The sequence below is a fragment of the Stegastes partitus genome, unplaced genomic scaffold (assembly GCF_000690725.1).
Source record: "Stegastes partitus isolate 25-593 unplaced genomic scaffold, Stegastes_partitus-1.0.2 Scaffold215, whole genome shotgun sequence".
Taxonomy (NCBI): Eukaryota; Metazoa; Chordata; class Actinopteri; family Pomacentridae; genus Stegastes; species Stegastes partitus.
The window spans coordinates 90,938-92,173 of record NW_007577946.1 but is presented as its reverse complement, the minus strand read 5'-3'; the positions used below and the strand labels follow the sequence as shown (position 1 = coordinate 92,173).

The 1,236-nt window shown below is 32.7% G+C and overlaps 1 protein-coding gene across 1 annotated transcript in view; it reads left to right on the top strand.

Annotated features, from left to right (window-relative positions):
• Window positions 1–1,236, top strand: part of LOC103356706 (voltage-dependent T-type calcium channel subunit alpha-1I-like) — a gene marked incomplete at its 3' end in the record, with an annotated part of 216,005 nt that overhangs the window by 135,072 nt on the left and 79,697 nt on the right. The gene's annotated exons all lie outside the window — the stretch shown is intronic.

The window sequence follows — 1,236 nt, the reverse complement described above, 5'->3', positions numbered from 1 at the left end:
GTCTGATAATGGCTCTGGCTTTGGTTGTGATGTGTGAGGTTTTAGTGATAAGAGAGGCGACTGTTGGTGGCTGTGAGGCGCGTTCATCCAAATTCACATCCCTTCCTCTCTGCTGAATTGCTCTCGAAACGTTTATCGCAGTGAGGGATGGCGCAATTCGAACAAAACTAAACAAAATTACAAAAAAAGCAGGACCTTTCTAACAGTTCTTTGTGTGATAAAGTGTCAGCGATGAAAACAATGATCTTGAATTCAAATCAAAGTTATAACCTGAATACATCTGTCTACACACATGACTGTACAATATTGAAATCACACGAGCATCAATTTTTAGATGGATATCTAAAAAAAAAAATCAGTGAAGCTACTGATAGTAGAGATTTTCAACAGGGTGTTACTGTTAAAATGTGCCTCTTTTTTTTTGTTGCCATACTTTCCTCAGTTTCCACCAATATCACAGTTGAATCTCCCCTACACATTTAGAAAAAGATAATTATACTGCCAGCATTTTATATTGACATAAAATACATGATTTTATCCTTGATATGAAGGCTAGCATAAAATATCTAGAGCAGTGGTTCTCAAACTTTTTGAGCCGTGACCCTCAAGATAACATAAGTTTGTGTTCGTGACCCCCTCAGTTTGAATTTTAATATTTCATAAGTAATAACTTTGTTGTTAATCCATTAATGAGTTAAAAATGATTGTGTTAATTCCACAGATTAATCTCTTTACATTAACACATTCATTTTCTTTTGAATGAATTGAATTTTTTTCGAATAAATGAAAAAAAAGCAACAGAATGTAATTTAAGAAAGAGCAAAAAAGCATAATAATATCGCATAATCAAATCATAATATTAACAAGTCTGAAAAAAGAGTGGGATGAAGTGCACACGTTTAGTTTTGACAGCCCTAATACACATTTATTTAACAAATGTAGGCTTTATTTTTCATCATGTCAAATTATGAGAAATCTGGAAAGCACGGACTGTTCTGAAAAAATAAGAGCTAACACATAACCTTTAAAATGATGAAGACAAGAGCTTAAACATAAAGGTTAGAAAGTTACCCTGAGAATAAGCCAAAGTTGACGGGGTTAAATCACAATAATACTGGTCCCATTTGAGTATGAGGAATTAATTTTTCCCTAATGATCAAAAAATAAAATAAAATAAAAAATAAGGTTTGGAATTAAAACGGCATCAGTACAACAAATATATTGTCTCTCTTCTCC